At 39.4% G+C, this 18,301-nt stretch overlaps 1 protein-coding gene and 1 pseudogene across 2 annotated transcripts in view; both read right to left on the bottom strand.

Annotated features, from left to right (window-relative positions):
• Arhgef28 (Rho guanine nucleotide exchange factor 28) overlaps nucleotides 1-18,301 on the bottom strand; it is a 300,102-nt gene that overhangs the window by 190,926 nt on the left and 90,875 nt on the right. The window lies entirely within an intron of this gene.
• LOC117285582 lies at nucleotides 2,533-2,631 on the bottom strand (annotated as a pseudogene).

Below are 18,301 nucleotides of genomic sequence, written 5' to 3'. Positions count from 1 at the left end.
TAACAGTAATATCATTTGCTGGATAACCTTAACTATTTAGTTTCTAAAACATCTGGCATCAGTGTGTAACAAGCCAACGGTGTGTTTTTGCAATAGACAATGAGAACAAAGTGATAAATCTTTTTAAATCTGAGACAATGAGGAAAATCTGTAAATGAATCTCAGGTAGTCTAAATCTGTGCTCATTTTCTGAGGAAAGATTTGTGGCCATCATGACAGTCTCAAAGGCATACAAAGATTCGGCAAGGGTCATGTAGTGTGTTAATTAATTGGCAACTTGTAACGCCCAGCTGAACTGACTCAGCATGGTCTGGGTGTGGAGGATCCATCTGAAGATTGTTACCAGTACCCATAAAAAGAGAACTGAGGAGGAAGTTCTTAGCCTGTTGATTTTCTAGGAGAAGCTTGCTGCAGATGGTTTTCCTCATACAAACTAGACTATTCCCATTAGAGGAGAAGCTCAGGACCTGTCACTGGGAATGGCTGCAGCTTTCATCAGGGGAGCTCTGATCTTTACTGTGAGCATCACTTCCTGGCTTCGGTGTGGATCCCTCAGCTTGGTGGCACAGATCCTTCATCTCATGAGCATAGATTTTCTGGCTTCCACCCCTGGCCTTTGGGCCTTCCAGGTGCAGATCCTCAATACGGACAAGCAGGAGACGTTGTCATGGGCTCTAGGCCACTGACTGGACTCGAGGAGGACACTGCCTTGGACTCTAAGCCTTTAGCGGGACTTGTGTGGGACACTGCTGGGATCGAGGCCCTCCGTTGAATATTTGTGGTTTCTAGTGTGCAGTTAATCTCTTGTACTCCTTTGCATTTGACTCTTTGGGTAATTATCATAAAATAACCTTATAAATTATGTGTCCTGTACTTAATGTATTCCCTTGCCCAATCCTGCTAACTACAACAAGTCACAAACTCTAACTTTTATAGTAACACAAAAATGGAAACTTAACAAAGGTTTGTAATGATAGTGACCACCTTTTCATGGGATAGTAGGACACATTCTCAAAAGCATTTGAGTGTGATACACAGCCTTATATGGAATGATTTTGAGTTGGTATGTTAAACATAATAGAAACTTAATAGCATGTGCCATTAAAACCATTATTCTAATATAAATATAGTGGTCTAAATGAACTACCAAATTTGATTCTTTTTTTAATATCTGGAACTTATCTTTTGTAATAAAAATCATAACTATTCAGAACCTTCCCTGCCAAGCAAAATCCTTGAAAAGTTGAGGGAGGGATACATTATTATTATTATTATCCCATTTTAGAGGAAGTCAAACAGAAGTACAGGTACTAGTTAGTACTAATATTAACTACAGAGTCAGATGCGCACATTGTACATCTTGATTTCAGTCCCAACCTCCAAATCAGATTCCTCTTCACAGATTCTCAATCTTACTGTCCATACGTGGTGCCAAATTAAGTGGGGTAGGCACAAAATATTTTATTTAAAAGTAATGTATTTAACTGAGATGTTACTTTAAAAGAAAGTATGGAGATACAAAAACTATTTCTTATATATGTGTACACATATATACAGATATAGATATGTCCCTTAACATGTAAATAGTATCTCTTCCATGTGGAAGACAGCACAGGTTATGAAGTGTTTTCTTGTGTATTTTCTCATCTTATTCCCATACCAATACCAAGGAGGTAGCAATACTATTCCCATTTCTAAAGGAGAACATTGAAGGTATCAGGTCTTATGAATGAAAAAGCCAGAAATCCAACCTACACCTTCCTGGGCCAGGCCAGCAGGCTTTTTTCCCCACCATGTTATTGCACAGATATCAAGGGCACAAATAGTGACTTACCTAGGCTTTTTCATTTACCTCAATATTTATTTTGTATGCCCATCATAGGGGTTTTTATCCTGAAATTTCATCCAGGTAGATGTAGAGGGGTAGAGAAATGTTCCTTAAGCTCTCTAAAGATATATGTAAGAGTTAGAGGTGTTTATTTGGGGGAGACTGTCTTTTACTGAGAAATTCTTAAAAGGGTACACAAGCAGCTTATGATCCTCCCCCGAAAAAATTAGGAACCACTGAATTAAAGCATGTGTAAAAGTATTTATCTTTGGTATAGTGTAAAATATCAAGATTATTCAAATCTACTACTCAACAAAATCAATGTGCATACAAACTGGTTGAATTCTGGGAGGAAAAAAATATGAATATTATTTGACAAGGAAGGTTGACTCAATTACTTAAAAGACTCAGAGGATATTTCTTCTGAAATTGCCTTTGGGGTAGAAATGACTGCCTTCTCCACATTAGGATTTAATAGACCCCAGCAGGACAACAGCTCTGTTAATAGCAACTAGAAACAAAAGACAGTTCAATTAAAGCCCTTCTTACATGCACCAGAAGTGTTACAGAAAGTGGACAAAGGATAATGAAACTCCACAATTTAGAAAAGTGACAGAAGCCAGAAGACCATGGAATGCCACCTTTACAGGGAGAAGGAAAATAAATGATGATCTAAAATTCCACATCTAAGAAAAATATTCTTTAAAAATGAAGCTTCGTGAATTTCTGTGTCATCCTTGCACAGGGGCCATGCTAATTATCTCTGTATCATTCCAAATTTAGTATATGCGCTGCTGAAGCAACCCTTGCTCTTGGGTAGGAAGAATCAACATAGTAAAAATGGTGATACTCCCAAAATTATTATACAGATTTTATGCAATCCCAATCAAAATCCCAACATCATACTTCAGAGAATTAGAGAAAACAATCCTAAAATTTATTTGGAACCAGAAGAGATCTAGAAAAGCAAAAACAATTCTGGGCAATAAAGGCAAGGTAGGGGGCATCACAATCCCTGACTTGAAATTATACTGCAAAGCAACCATGATAAAAAACAGCACGGTAGATTGGGGATTTAGCTCAATGGCACCACACCTGCCTCACAAGCACAAGGTACTGAATTAAATCTCTGGCCCTAGGAAACAAAACAAAACATCATAGTACTGGGAAAAAAGCAGATCCAATAATCAACAGAAGATGCAGAAACAATTCCAGGCATACTCGCCCACCTTGTCTCAACAAAGGGGCAGAAAACCCTCACTGGGAGAAAGGTAACCTTTTTAATAAATGATGTGGAAAAACTGACTTTCCACATGCTGAAGACTAAAAGTAGACTCATGTCTATCACCATGCACTAAACTAAAATAAAAATGGATCAAAATGGATTAAAGGTCTAAATATTAACACAGAAACACTAAATCCACTTGAAGACATTAGTGTAGGCAAAGACTTTATGACCAAAATCTCGATTGCACAGGAAATATTACAAAGAATTAGCAACGGGGGTCTCATGTTATTAAAAACCTTTCAAAGAGCAAAAGAAATAAACAACAGAGTGAAGAGACAACCCAGAGTGGGAAAAAAATTTTGCCAGCTGTTTCTCAGACAAAAGACTAATATACCTAGAATATATAAAGAACTAAAAAACCAGACATGCCCAATTAAAAATGGGCATATAAAATGAACAGACACTTCTCAGATGAAGAAGTAGAAATTTCAAAAAATGCTCAACATATCATCATTTGAGAGATGCAAATTAAAACAACACTGAAATTCCATCTCACTCCAGAAAGAATAGCTATTATCAAGAAAACAGCCAACAATAAATGCTGGCAGGGTGGTGGGAAAAAGTAACACTTCCCCACTGTTTGTGGGAGTGTAGACTGGTACAACCACTGTGGAAATCAATGTAGAGATTCCCCCACAAAATAAAACTAGTGGTTCTATTTGATTGAATTGCTCCTCTTCTTGGTATCTTCCTGATTGAATTAAAAATGTAATACCACAGTGATATGTGCATGCCCATGTTTATAGTAGCATAGTCTGTAATAGCTAAATCTTGGAAGCAGCCCAAGTACCTATCAACCAATGAATGGATAAAGATATAGGGCTTTTTTTTTTAACAGAATGGAGTACTACTCAGCCATAAAAAGGATAAACTTGAGACATTTCTAAGTAAATGGATGCACCTTGAGACTATGCTCTTAAGTGAAATAAATCGGACACATATGAGTAAATATCACATTGTTTCTATGGTGTAAGAAGCCAAAAATGTGAATAGGACCAAATGTATAATAGATATTGTGAAATAGGAAGAAAATGTTCAAATAGGAAAGAGAAATAGAAGAAGGGAGGGAGAAAAGAAAGAAGGGAAAATAGAAACAAAGCTTTTCTAAATAAGGAGGGGAAAAGGGTTGAAGGGAATGTAGCGGAATGGGGAAAAAAGAAGAATCAAGATATATCATGCACAGGTACAAATTCCCTATAATAAAAGAGATCATTACATATATCTAAAATGCACTAATAAATTTAATTAATTAAAGAAAACAAAGATGAAATGAAAAGTTACAAGACAAATACCTAAGGGATTTATTGCCAGGCCAGCACAAAAATAAAAACTAAGGAAAATTATTCATGCATGGTAAATGATCCCACACAGATACATAGAAACGCAGTCAAGAATAAGAAACAATGAAAAAGGGCAATATGTGAGTAGAGGCAATTTATATAAAAGATACAACAATAATAATTTTACAAAATTATGTTTTGTAAAAATATATAATAACATATTTTTAAAACATAATGACATGGAGTTTAAAATATTTGTAGAACTACACTGTAGGGCAACAATGATATAAAAGGTAATGGAATTAAAGTATATTGCAGTACAGGAAAGTGTGAAAAGTAATAACTTTTATTATACTGTGATTACATCAGAGGCCCATGGCTTAACTTTGAGAATAACCACTAAAAGAGTAGTAAAAGAATGTGGACTAGCAAGGTATAGAGAGGAAAATAAAATAGAAAACAGTTGATTAATCAGAAAGAAGACAAAATACGAGAAACAATATAAAAAACTGTGTGCCAAATAAGATAGTTATATGATAACTATAAATCTAACTATATTAGTAGTTTTTAAAATGTAAATGGGCTAATTGCTCCAAAAAGAACACCGAGACTATCAGTATGGATTGTTTTTAATTTTAAAAAATGACAATACTTATATTCTACCTACAAGTGGTATAGTTTATAAAATAAAACACAGATATTAAAAAATAGGGAGATAGCTCATCTACAAATTGGAGAACTACAGATAGAGTGAAGGGAAAGGAAAGGAAGACAATAGGAAGTAAAGAGAATTAAGGTGTGTTAGGTACACATACAAACTCCCACAATAAGTGCAGTCATTGTGTACAGCAAACATGTACCAATAAAAATAAGCAGAAAGAGACATGCTTTAAAACTAACACAGAGAGTTTAAAAGTAAAAAAAAGAAAAAAACTATGAGATCCTAACCATAGGAAAGCTAACACAGCCAAAAAATTAATAATAATCAAAATATATTCTAAAGCAAGACATGTTATTAATAAAAAAGAAATATTCAGCATAAAAGAGTTAATTGTACAAGATGTCATAATGGTAAAGCTGCATGCACCTAATATAGTTTCAAAAGATTCAAAGTACAAGTTATCAAATCTTAAAGAACAAAGAAGCAAATCCACAATCACAGTAGACTTTAATCCACCTCACATTAGCTGGTAAAATAAGCAGACCAAAAAAACTAACAAAGATATAAAAGATCTGAATTAGACAACTAAAATAACTTATGAAAAGAATTAACTGCCATAAATTAATTTGTATATTAATATTTATGAAAGCTACCCCTTATCCAAACATCTCCATTAAACTCAGCAGTTCAAAAAATGTAAACATGCAAATCAAAAAGTTTTGATGTTTTCACAGAGTGATTCATTTTAAAATTGAAATAACCTGTGTTTCTATAACAAGGCAGAACCCAGTAAGAAATATATATATAAATAAAACAGTTCATAATGGGGTTTAGTTAATGACTCCTGATTCCTCACAAGGGCAGAGGTAGGCTTTTAAAAGACTCCCAGCTTTCTTTCTTTCTTTTTTTTTTTGGTACCAGGGATGGAACTCAGGTCCCTGTGCTTACAAGGCAGGCAGCAGAACCACTGAGCTAAGTACCCGGCCCTCAGCTTGCTTTCTTTACACATCACTAACATACAGATTTCACAAGAAGAACACAGAACAATTGAAAATATCTAATAAGCAGCAGATCACAGTGGAAAATATATTGGGTTGGGCATAAAAAAACTTAAATTGCACTTTCTACTCTTGCATTATGTTGGTATTCACTTGGTCCCAAAATAATCAACTACAAAAATAAAGAATAAATCAAAATGAAGTTTAACAGGTACATAACAGTTGGTATTTTAACTGATAAAAAACTACATAAGTCGTCACTTGAGAAGGCCATCCAAAAATCCTAATTCTGCCCCATACTGTATGGAAGAAAATCTAGTAACTCATTAGGTACAAACACCTCTAATCCTAGCTATCTGAGAGGCTGAGGCAGGAGGATCACGATGTCTGAGCTCAGGGTGGACAATTTAGCAATTTAGCAAAAGCCTATCTCAAAATTTGAAAAAGTTGGGGGTATAGCTCAGTGCGCAGGTTCGATTCTGGGTTCAATTCCGGGGTAGGGGTGGTGGGGAGAAGAGATCGGTCCAGCTGTGCTCTTGTCAGACATGTCCAAGCCATGGGATTCTTTAGCTGACAACATATTTAGAAAGTAATAAAAAAGATGTCCAAAAGGATGCAAGAGTCACATAGTCATATGAGGGACAATTGAAGGAACGGGGACTGTTTTGCCAAAGAAGAGCAGGCTCATGGGTAAACAGGCTTCGTGGCAAAATCTGAGGGTCTGTCAAGCAGAGGGGATCAGACAAGTCGTGCAGGCCCTTAGAGGAGAGCACAGAACAGTAGGGGGAAAGACAGGGGTCGGAGTGCAGCTCCACAGCAAGCACCTCTCCAGATTCAGAGATGCCGAGATGCCGGTATGACCAGCTGGAGGCACAAACCCTACCCAGAGACTGGCCGGCGGCTGTTTCCTATTTTGTTTATCTATTTGTTCTGAGAATGGGGGTTTTGAGAGTCCACAATCTATAATATCTGATCTGTAATACTAAATCAATTGCTTTACCATCAAAAAAGAGTGGTTCTAGATTTTTATTTAAATTACTGTCTCCTTAAACTTTTGCTTTAGTTTATTTTTCTAGCTTCCTGGTTTGATACTTAGTTTATGTTCGTTCCATTAATGATTTTCAAACTGAGATCACAGGAAGCCTAGGTTCTAATGGGTAATTGAAAGTTCACAAGCACTTCATTTAAGTTTCAATTTGAAAATGTGTTTCCAATCATCTTTAAATCTAAAATGACTGGTATTCACTTAAGTGTATTATTTGCCAAATTTTAAGACCCTGAAGTGCCAGGCTAAGGCAATATTCCACTGAATCTACAAATGTAACAAATTAAAGCTTAAAGAATTCATTTATAATCATAAAGTTTTTATCAAGTTTATATACCAACATCCTCAAATCACTTTTTTTTTATTAGTACAAGTTTGCTGTATATAATGAATACAGGACATTCACCCTGTGGAGTTGACGCATACACATGTCAGATCTTCGTCCTTTCTACTCTCCCGTCCTCACACCTCCTCCCATCCCTCCTCACCCCCAGATCCCTTTCCCATCTCCACAAAGTCTATCTGCCTGTTTCCTATCATCTGTCTTTTAATTTGCTCTTTAAATTATGTATACTTTGAGTTTCTCATATAACAGAAACCATGCAACATTTAAACGTCTGTATCTGCTGTATTTCACTTAGCATTATGGCCTCAAGGTGCACCCATTTTTCTACAGATGACTCTAATTTGTCCTTATTTATGGCTGAGTAGTACTTCATGGTGCATTATACCACAATTTCTTTTCTTATTTCTTATTTCTTTTCTTTTCTTTTGTACTGGGGATCAAACTCAGGTCCTTGCGCTTGCAAGGCAGCCAGCAGAATCACTGAGCTAAACCCCCAAATTGTGGCAATACCACAATTTCTTTGTCCACTCATCTATTGATGAGCACATAAGGCCTTATTCAAGATTTAGCTATTGTGACTGTTGCTGCAATAAGCAAGTCCCCCATAATACTTTAGGAAAAGATATTTCTCCCAGAAAGAAAAGGCTTCTATATCCCCTGCTTGGGGTCTCTTAGGCCTCTCAGACAATAGTACACCCTCCTGCTCTCCTACTGAAAAGCCACAGAGCTCTGTTGTGACCAACCTCACTAATGGTCTAGGAAAATATCTCTCCCAGGCCTTTGTATAGTTCACCTCTCAGATAAGCTTTATGTCTGCAACACAGCGAAGGTCACAGCTTACCTGACCCTGAGTCAGGCTGCCCCCAAACAGACAGAAATGCGGCTATTGTTTAACACTCGAGTTCTACAGATTTAGATTAAAGTAAGTATTGTCTGCAGGTCAATGTGGGACAGCTGGCAACCTTAAACATGCCGGCCAGAACCAAGGCTATCAGGAGCATGCAGAGACTTCAGTCTCTGTGAAGTGATCTGTTCTGGGCAGAGAATAGGGCCAGAGCCACCTGCATTCCAATCTCTGGGCAGACCATCCAGCCATCAAGCCCAGGAAGGCCCTCCAAAGGGGTAGAGAGTCAGGCAACAGTGCCCTCTGCCCCCTCATCTGGCCAGCATCTGTACTAGCTCACCTGTTACACCCTCACCACACACACACACACACACACACACACACACACACGCACGCACACACACACACGAAGAACAAAGATCCTGTCATTACAAGGTAAGAGATTTGGGGAATCCTCACTGAGAGAAGCACAAATTCAGAAATTTACAAAATAAAGATCTGATCAGGATCAAAACCTTTCTTGGACTGGCAAAGAAACTAAAGACCCAACAGAATTGCCGATTTGCTCTTGGACCCATCCCACAGAAGACCAGGGGTGAAAGCCCAAGCTGTCTCCCTCCCTCCAATACCCTGTCCACTGCCCACAAGGTGCTAGTCAGAAAGAGCCAGAGCCTCTGACACCCAATGACCCCTACACCCCCACTCCAGGGACTAGGAAGACCCTGAGAGGAAACAAGCATGTTGCAGCCCCCACAATACTCGCACCCCTCTACTATCTTGCATCTTCTCCCCAAGGACTTCTGTCACCTGTGTTAGGCTACAGGGCACTTGAAAATCTTGCTGCTCTTCTCCTTGCTCTTCTCCTCACAGCAAAGCACAATCTGGGAAAAAGCCAGCCAAGACTGAGCTCAGAGACATGGAGGTAGCAGGGCAACAAGGAAGGAGCATCCTACCAGGTGGTTCAGCCATAGCTCCAGGATAGGCAAGAAAAGGAGGAGGAGGAGGAGGAGAGCTCAGTGTGGAGGAAAAGCAAAAATAAGAGCAGGAGCAGAGGGCTGGGGAGAGATGACAATATCCAGGGGGAGAAAGAGCTAGAAAAACAAAGCAATATAGAATTTAATTGAAACAGGAAAGGCCAAAAAAGACAGGGAAAATGAATAGATTAATGAAAATGAGCAGGACAGCAAAGTACCCACACTACCGGACACTGCAGTCTGGAAACACTGCTACAGAAAAGGAACAGAGGGGAGAGCAGTAGAGAGACCTAACCTTGGGCCCTGACAAAGATCATTTCATCTGATCCAAATCATGAACACGGGTAAAAGGAGCATCTGGGAATGTGTCTGTGATGGGGGGTGGGGTGCTCCTGCAGACTGTTCACACTACACTCACCCCACACCCTCGCTCTCCTAAGTCTGCGTGTCCCAGTCACATACAATCCGCAGGGAGGGGGAAAGCACACCTGCAGGCTCCTTTCCCACTCCCTGTCCTTAAGGCAGGAGCTCACCCTTCTGATCTTATTTTGTCGCCCTTGTTGTTTCTTCCCCCTTACTTAGTTCATTTCCGCCCCCCACCCCTCTCTTCCTCCCTCTCTCCCTCCTCCTCAGGTCAATTGTGTGGGGCTCTAAGCCAGCAAGAAGCAGGACCTACATACAAAGACGCCCAGCGCTGGCTTCACCAGAAGCGCCACCTCGCTGAGTGCGTAGGGATCCACCCCCTTTTCCTCCCCGGGAGCCTGAGTCTTAATCTGGTTAAGAATCATACCTACTGGAAGGAAGACTATTGGACAAGAGAAAGGTAACGAGGAGGGCCACCGAGGGTTGTGGGCGTGGCCGAAGTGCGTTATACGACTGTACAGAATGGTCACGATGAAACCCAGCATTCTGTGTGACTAATGGGCGTGAATAAAAATATTCCTAGTCTAAGCAAAAACTAAAACAAATGCACTCTACCATGCACTTCTGTGGTGCTGCACTGGCCGGAAGGCGAGCGTGGAGATTTGATGTGCAAGAACCTCAGAGATACAGCCCGGTCGGGATCGGCCCAAGGTTGCCCGGGTCGTCAGAACCAGGTCTAAACCTCCCCATTAACTTACTCATTCCACAGAGACATGCTGAGATCTACTAGGTGCTAAAGTGAAAACAAGCCCCCTCCCATGAACCTACACTGGGGGGGAGACACAGACAATAAGCAAATAATTAAACATCTGATATGTAAGGGATGAATGAGAACTGGTAAAAATAAGGCTGGGTAAGAGCAGAGATGTTTTAGATAGGCTACTAGGAAAATAAGAAGACAATTTTAGAGAAATCTAAGTAACATGGGACACAGCCATGTGGATATGAGAGAATATTTCAGGCAGCAAGGCAAGCAGGTGCAAAGGTCCTGAGATAGTTTGCACTTGGAGTATATGCAAACAGCAAGGAAGGGAGTGGTAGGAGGCAAGGTGAGAGATAAACACAGACCATTGAAAGCACTTGGGTGTTAGTGCCACAGTGGAAAGTCATTGCATCATTTGGGGAGGAATACTGAGAAGCTCTAAATTTCCCTTCAAAGGATCGTACTGGCTCTTCTGTTGAGACTGGACTGTGATGAGGTAAGGTTGGGACTGGGGAGTCCAATGCATCGATCCAGGCAAGAAATGACCAGACATTTTGCAAAGCATTTTCTGTCATATCACATAAGCCCATGATACAGTTTTTGTCTCTGCTAAGAAAAGGCTAATGCACTTATTTCCCAAAAACCCTATTTGTGTACAGGTGTTTCTCGTCAACTACTGCAGCTCCAGCAACCCCAGGCCAGTGAAAAGATAGAGGGCAGAATACAACACTTTTTCCTGAAAGCAGGAGTGTAGTTGTTCCAGTGCCTTCATGGAAAGGCTGGCCTGGAACTCTGGGCCCTTCCTGCCATTTCTCAAAGACATATAGACAAGTGGATGGATGAACAGACAGAACTATTTACCCCTCCACTGGTTTTTCTCTATTAACAACTTACAGCACCCAGTTGATCAAATGGCAGCTCTGGTCAAAGGGCATTTCCACTTCAAAATGGAAACAGCTTTGAGCAGCTTCTAAACCTGACCCAGACTGCTATGGCAAATGAATACTATTTCTTCTAAGTCCAACTGTTAACAATGGACACATATAATCTAATATTCTTTGTAGACTTTACTACGGCAGGTGCCCATTTGTAGGTACTTTAACACTGCCAGAGTCCCCCCTATATAGACATTACTGGAGCAATCCCAGGTATAAAGGGACACCAGGCAGTGTTTTAACATTGAATATGAAATTTCCCAGTTCTTGACAGGGAACCTCAATGTGAAAACAATAGTTTAGTATCTATTAGTTTATTAGCTGAGGTTGCTTTGAAACCCATAAGAATAAAAATGGCCATCATCAGAACACTTTATGTCTATCTTGATCTTTCTAAAAAAGCCTCCATGTGCTAAAATTGCAAAGATATGACATTCTGGAAAAGGCAAAACCGTGGAGGTGGTAAAAAGATCATGGCATCTAAGGGTCAGCAAGTGGGAGACAGGGACTAAGACATTTTTAGGGGAGTGATACTGTAGTGGTAGTCGTATATCATTACACATTGATGCCACTGATCTTTTCACCACCTTGTACACTTTCAACACCAAGAGTGAATCCTAATGCAAACTATGGATTTTGGGTGATTAGCATGGATCCCTGTCAGTTTATTAGAGGTAACAAATGAACCATTCTGGTGAAAGATGCCATGTTTGGGGGAGCTGCACTTTCTGCTCAGTTTTGCTGTGAAACTAAAACCATTTTTAAAAGAGTCTTTTCTGAAAAAAATAGAAAGATACTCTGTGCCCAGGAGGCATTTTAGGTCATGCCAGCCAAGGAGACCTTTCAGAGGCAGGGCATAGAGGCTGAGATCTAAACTACAAGATTTGCAGGGACATACATACACACACACACACACACACACACACACAGAGAGAGAGAGAAAGAGAGAGACAGAAATATGAATGGAATGAATGGGAAGGAAAGAAAAGTGGATAGAACATGAAGTGAACATATCTATGGGAAACAACCAAAGGGGGCTAACCAGAGAAAGCACAGAACGGAAGGAGCTGTCTTCACACCTTGAACTGGATGATGGAGAAAGTGGGCGGAAAGGTCACCCAGTTGCTGTAACAGAGACACCCACGAAGCTGGCTGTGTTACACAATAATAGCTCATTTCTTGCTTCTGTAACAGCCCCATCCAGACAGTGCACTATTTCTCCAAGCTGTTCACGGAGACTCACACTCCTGCCATCTAGGGGCTCTGTGACATGCAACACTCAGCTCCTAAGTGGCCCTGCTCTACCCTAGCCAGTGAGGAGGGCAAAAGAACATCAACAATCACAGCTTTCCGGGCCAGAACACACCATCCATCGCTTTCCACTTCTGTTCGGGTGGAAGAACTCAGCACCAATGAGTGGCTGGGAAATGTTCTACAGGTGTGTGTTCAGGAGAAGCAAAGAGCAATTTCCTCATTGTGCAATTTTTGCCACGGACTCTTGTACAAGGAGTGATTCCCACAGAACATCTAAGAACTAATAAATGCCACCAAATCTCAAGCGTAGTGTAACCAAATTTGAAGAGTATGTTTGAAAAAAAACAAAAGAGATTCATGAATTGGAAATAACAGCCAAGTAATATCCTTGCATTTACTTGGTTGTTTTCAAAGACATATTCTCCCTCTCTCCTAACATACCTCTCATTCTCAACAATTTTACTCAAAACAGAGTGCTGAAGGTTATACTTCTACAAGTGTCCCTCAATTTAGCAATGAGAGACAATGGAAGAAAACAGCACCATCAATAAAGAAGTTTGTATAATAAATTCTGAATGATATGGGATATTTCTGGCATTGTAAATTATGGCTATTTACCCTGGGCCTCTTGAAGTTCCCCAAAAGTCCAGCACTACTAATGGATACTACAACTTTTCCAGAGACACATGACTTTATAAGCTGCCTATCAGAAAGGAAGACAAATCCCATTCTATAACCCCCTACCCCTTAAAAAACAATTCAAATGGCAGTTTGACATGGTAACTATGGATTTCCTCTTGAGGAATATTCCAATACAGTCACCTGTCAAATATTCTCATAACTGTGCTGTAGTATCCCAATTATTATTTTAAAACCAAATGATCACTAGATGTTACAAGGCAGGGGATTTAGCTCAGTGGTGGCACTACCTGCCTCACAAGCGCAAGGTCCCAAGTTCGATCCCTGACACTAAAAAAAAACAAAAACAAAAAAACAAACCTAGATGTAACACAAGACCCTTCCCTTTGAAAACATTATTTGATAGCCAAGGTAAAGCATGTCTCCAAAATATATGATTATGTGAACATTTTAGAGATCTATCTAACTGAAGAAATGTTTAAATTACAGAAGCCCTGAAGTTATCTCACTCCCCAAAGGATAGGTACAGACTCACATTTATATTTTCAACTGGTTTACCCGTCTTTCCAACTACACAGTTCCAAGCCCTTGACCACATAAGGGAAGCACACAGAACTCCTCTGAATCAATATAAATAGTTCCAAATAATTACAGAAATTAAAGCATTCCCACTGAAACCCAAATATGTGAAATTTCATTAAGCATACAGTTGCTAAAAATGGATTCATCTTGTCAGAGAGAACACTGAGTGCTTTTTACATTTCTGGACAAGAGATTAAAGGGTGTTTTTAAGCTTAATGGCAGAGGAGAAAAATATTAAACATCCTTTGATCACCGTAATAAATAATAATAATCCAAAGACATCTAAGACATTGGTTTTGAATAGCCTGATAAATGACCCAACAAAAAGATCTTAAAAAGAAAGGCAAAATGTTCTAAATAGATACTTAACTTTTAGGATAATTCCAAGAAGAAATTTTTATTTTTCAAATCTAAAATTTAAACCATGAGAAAATAACAATCTTTAAAGAAATTTCTCCCTCTGGCAGAAAGTGTCAACCTATATTGATCACAGATTGCATCCATAATCAGGTTGGCAGTCTAACAGAATCATTTTGCTTTATTTTCCCTTAAGGTCACACTATGATCCAGCAAAGAGAGCAGGATGTCTCTGCCTCACTCCCGCCCACCTTCTCTACCTATCAACCTGTCCATCCTTCTCCCTGCCTTGTAGCAGATCTTGAGAGTGAGAAGCATTTTTATTCTGGTCACATGTCTGCCAGAGACAGCTTACTATTTTTGAAAATCTGGGTTTGAGGATAAGTTTTGTAGACTTCATTAAATTTCACTTTTTAAAAATCTTATAAACATAACTATCAGCTACAGATTATGTGCGTGTCAATTTCCTACATTTACACTTGAACCCTAGGAAAAGCAATTAGAAACCAGGATTAGAATAGTCAGGCATTCACTGAATACCACTCTATACCACTTTTAAGAAATACATTTAATCCTCACAGCACGGTAGGTTTTGTTATTCTTGCTTATAAATGAGGAAAGTGAGACTCATAACCAATTAGGTAACAGCTGGGATTCCAATTCAAGTCTATCTTCTATTTACTTCTTGCTCCTATTTCAAGATTAAAACAATTGCTAGTGTCCAGATGGTTCATTTAAAGGCCCCCAGAAGATAAGCTACCAACTCATAATATTATTCTCTCTGAGACTAACAAAAATAATCCATACCATCGGGGTGAAATCGTCTGCTTGCTGTAATTTAGACATCTTACTGGGGAAGGGAAGTACCTGCCTGTGTAATATCAGAAAGTAGTAGCCCCCATGAAATGTGATGAGTGCTCAAATTTGAGAAAGTAAGCACATTCCATGTGTTGAAATAAAGGGCGATACCATACTGCAGAACACAAATAAATGGATGATACTCTAAATGTTTTTAGAAATAGAAAACCTAGAGAATAAGACCTTTTCAATATTTATTCAGCATTATCCTAGAAACAAGAAAAGCCAGGTAGTAACAGTGATTGTTTCAGTCTGACAGCAAATACCTAGAAAGTGTTTGCAGTCTTCCTCCTGCCCAGGGCACATGTTTTTAAAAATAAATGTAATCTATACATGGTCAGTATCCCCACAATCAGAGCAACACATATGAACATTTAGCAATGTGCCAGTTCCAGTTGTAACTGAGTTCAGTCAAACAGCTTAATCCCACAACAGTTCTTTAAGGTAGATGTTTATTATAATATTCGTTTGACAAATAGGGAAAGTGATGTAAGCGCTGATTAGATAATCTGCCAAAGTGTTTACAGCTTGTCAGAAGGCTGAGTCGGGCAGACTATTAACCTCTTACTGCACAGTCCTTACAGAGGTGCAGCTTTGTACACTGGAATCCCTACTCTCTTCAAATCCCTCAAAGCCGAGAGTGCCTCTATCTGTATACAACTGTGGTCCATCTCTCTAGGTTGCATCATTAGCCCTTCCTAATGTCCAGAGAGCTCTGTGCTTCCCCAATCCTCTGCTCATCTTTACCCTCCATCCCCTTAAACTTCTATAAAACTCACATGTTGATGACTGGTACCATATTCTCCTCTGTTTCTTGGAACAAGTTCACATATCTGTGGTCAAGTATCCTGCATCAAAACTGCTCCTTAGAACCCAGGATAAATGGTGGGAAAGCAGCCACAGGAAACAGCATGATTAAAGAACACAGCCCAGAGTTGCCTGGCAGCACACTCATCAGGGGATCTTAACCGGCTCCCTCAGCAAGAAACTTCTTCTTCACCAGGACATCCAGTACTGTGATTCAGTACAGAGCACTGCCCTTGCTCTCTGTGGCTGAAAACATTCTCAAGCATTCTGAGTATTAACCTTGCAACCTGAGGGGGTAAGCCTAAAGAGGGCTCTATTATACTCTTTTCTGTACTATATAATTCCAATGTTTCATCATGTAAAACCTGTGTAGTAATCAGTTTTCAATGAATGATTTATATATTATACCTGACTTGAAAGAAAACTTAAATTTTCTGACTTGCAAAATTGACTTTATCCAAGATCTGTAGAGGCGCCACAAATGGAAGTCACTACTTGTGACCTGTGATTTAATCAGCTACCAGCCTGACCATTTCCTCACTACATCAGTATAAAACAAAGAAATAATTGTTTTAAGAATGAGAAGGCTTCCTAAAAAAAAACAAGAAGGGCTCTGTCCTTTGCTACATGCTTACTAATGGCCTCAATGCAAGCATAGATGTACTTATCAAATTTACCAATGGCAAAAGCAAGATTGGGAGGGTCCGTTATGGTGAATCAAAATTCAAAAAGAACTCAGTGCCAACACTAACAAGATGAACTTCCCTGACTATCAATGAAAGTACTGTACTTAAGGAAAGCTTAGCAGAAAGACAAAGCATGGAGGAAGACCAGATAAACACCACTAATGAGGAAAGGACCAAGAGATTTCCAATGCAGTGATCTCAGACTGGGCCAACCTCGCAACACAGCTGCCCAAAAGAAGCAAAGACAACCCGAGAGCAGGGGAGGGAGTCACAGCCACATCCTCAACATCAGGTGGAGCCGATGGGGCACTTGCTCATTTAGGGGCCCAGCATTTTAACTCAATGTGGAGGGAAGCTGTGGTGGAAACAGCTCCCAAATACACATCATGAGAAGAAAGACTGTGGAAGTTGGGGGTTGATGGTGACAATGACACCCTTAATGGGAGGGTATGAGGGCTGTTCTCAAACTTTTAGAGGATTATGCCCAAGAAAGAGCCACATCATTACACGACATATCAGGAAGCAAAAATGGAATTATAGAAACCGAGAGAATTACCGAAGGTAGATTTTAAACCACAATTAAGAATGACTTTGTAATTAGAACCATCCAAATATGGATTCTCTTCTACATAGGGGAAAGAAGCTTCTCCACTATTGGACTGTTTAAGGAGAGTAGATATCCACCTGTTTCTGTCATCAAAGGGAATTCTACATAAGATTCCATGATGAAAATGATTCTCATACCAGACATATAGGGCTTTTCCCTCTTGTTGATATTCAAAAAACTACAAAACCTCAGAGTGGTCACAAAAGGTCATTGCACACACTCTCCTTAGTTCTGAGAAAGGAGACAATCAAACTGCCCCCAAAGACTACTCTGAAAGATTACATGTTCCCAAGAAGAGATTTTTCTATCTTCTTGGTATTCCTGTGTCCTAGCTTTTCAGGACGTTCTTTCTGTTGTCTAATCTGAATTTCTTCTTCTCAGTTATAACAGTTCACATGGATACTTAAATGGGTTCTGTAGTAATCATGACAGGGGCCTGATTTGATATGAAAATGCATAATAAAGAAAAATATTTCCAAGGATAATATTAAGCAATGAATTTTACAAAGCTTCCCATCTCTAAATGGCAAATGTCATGCAGAGCAGCTATCAGAAGACTAGTTTGCATTTGTTTGTTTGTTTGTTTGTTTGGTACTGGGGATCTAACTCAGGACCTTGCACTTGTGAAGCAGGTGGCAGAACCACTGGGCTAAATCCCTGGCCCTGCATGCTTTCTTTCTTGAATGCAGCTCTGACCTCCTTGTATAAGAGGTCAGCTTCTCTCTGTGCAGAAAGAACAATACAGAAAATTTGTATAGATTAAAACCACTCAAAATGGAGGGTAAACTGCAGGAAGGCTGCAGGAATACAGGAAAGCTTTGAAAGTCTGCTGACAACATTACTCGGGTTTGGAAATTCCTACTTAACTTAAAAGGTACCAAAATACAGATTAAATAAAACATGATTTTGTTTCTCATTTCTTTAGAAAGTGGATAATCTGCCAAAATACAATCGCCTTGAAACACTGCTTACCACAGAACTCTTGCTGGCCCTGCTCCTAGCAACTTACACTATGTTTAGTAAATTGATCACTTATCGTGTTGATACACTTCTTCACCAAACTAATTTGTTCACTCATGGACCAATCAATTTTCTATTAAAACTCCTCACGTCCCAGTTAACTGGACAGCACAGTCTATATTCTCTCTCTCTTTTGATTTTTTTTTTTTTTTTTTTTTTTTTTTTT

Source organism: Fukomys damarensis, unplaced genomic scaffold, assembly GCF_012274545.1.
Source record: "Fukomys damarensis isolate Sample0158 unplaced genomic scaffold, DMR_v1.0_HiC HiC_scaffold_1, whole genome shotgun sequence".
In the NCBI taxonomy this organism is placed as follows: Eukaryota; Metazoa; Chordata; class Mammalia; order Rodentia; family Bathyergidae; genus Fukomys; species Fukomys damarensis.
Note: the sequence above shows the minus strand (reverse complement) of the source record. Positions and strands in the feature narration are given on the sequence as shown.